Source organism: Penaeus monodon, chromosome 27, assembly GCF_015228065.2.
Source record: "Penaeus monodon isolate SGIC_2016 chromosome 27, NSTDA_Pmon_1, whole genome shotgun sequence".
In the NCBI taxonomy this organism is placed as follows: domain Eukaryota; kingdom Metazoa; phylum Arthropoda; class Malacostraca; order Decapoda; family Penaeidae; genus Penaeus; species Penaeus monodon.
Genome location: NC_051412.1, coordinates 36,641,461 through 36,641,942, shown reverse-complemented (window position 1 = coordinate 36,641,942; position 482 = coordinate 36,641,461).

Here is a 482-nt window from a genome sequence, read left to right as displayed (position 1 = left end):
AATCACGGGGTTGGTAATGTAAATATATTGTGTACATAGTGTTTTCAATTATTTTGAAAAATTGTTTTTTTCAGACTACCATGCCTGAAAATACATACTTTGTAAAAAGTAGCTGATATTGCCTGAATATGTACATATTTTATATAGAAAAATTATTTCAATTATTTTGAAAATAAAAAACTAGCTTGTTATTTCAGGCTACAATGCTTGAAAATACATTCTCCATAAATTATCTGATACATTTTTATAAAATTTTAATGTTACAAGTTATTGTTAAGGGCAGCAAATTCCAGATAAAGCATTGAAAATAAAAAAGTGTTTGCAAGTGCACGTGTGAAGTGTCAGCTGATAAGAATAAAACAGATCTGACAAATGGGAGTCTTCCAGAGTCTAGGGCGAGTTGCTTTTTTTTTCTTTCCTAAGACTGGATGCACTGTAAGTGCTTGCAAAGCTATGTGTAAATAAAATAACAAAATAAAACC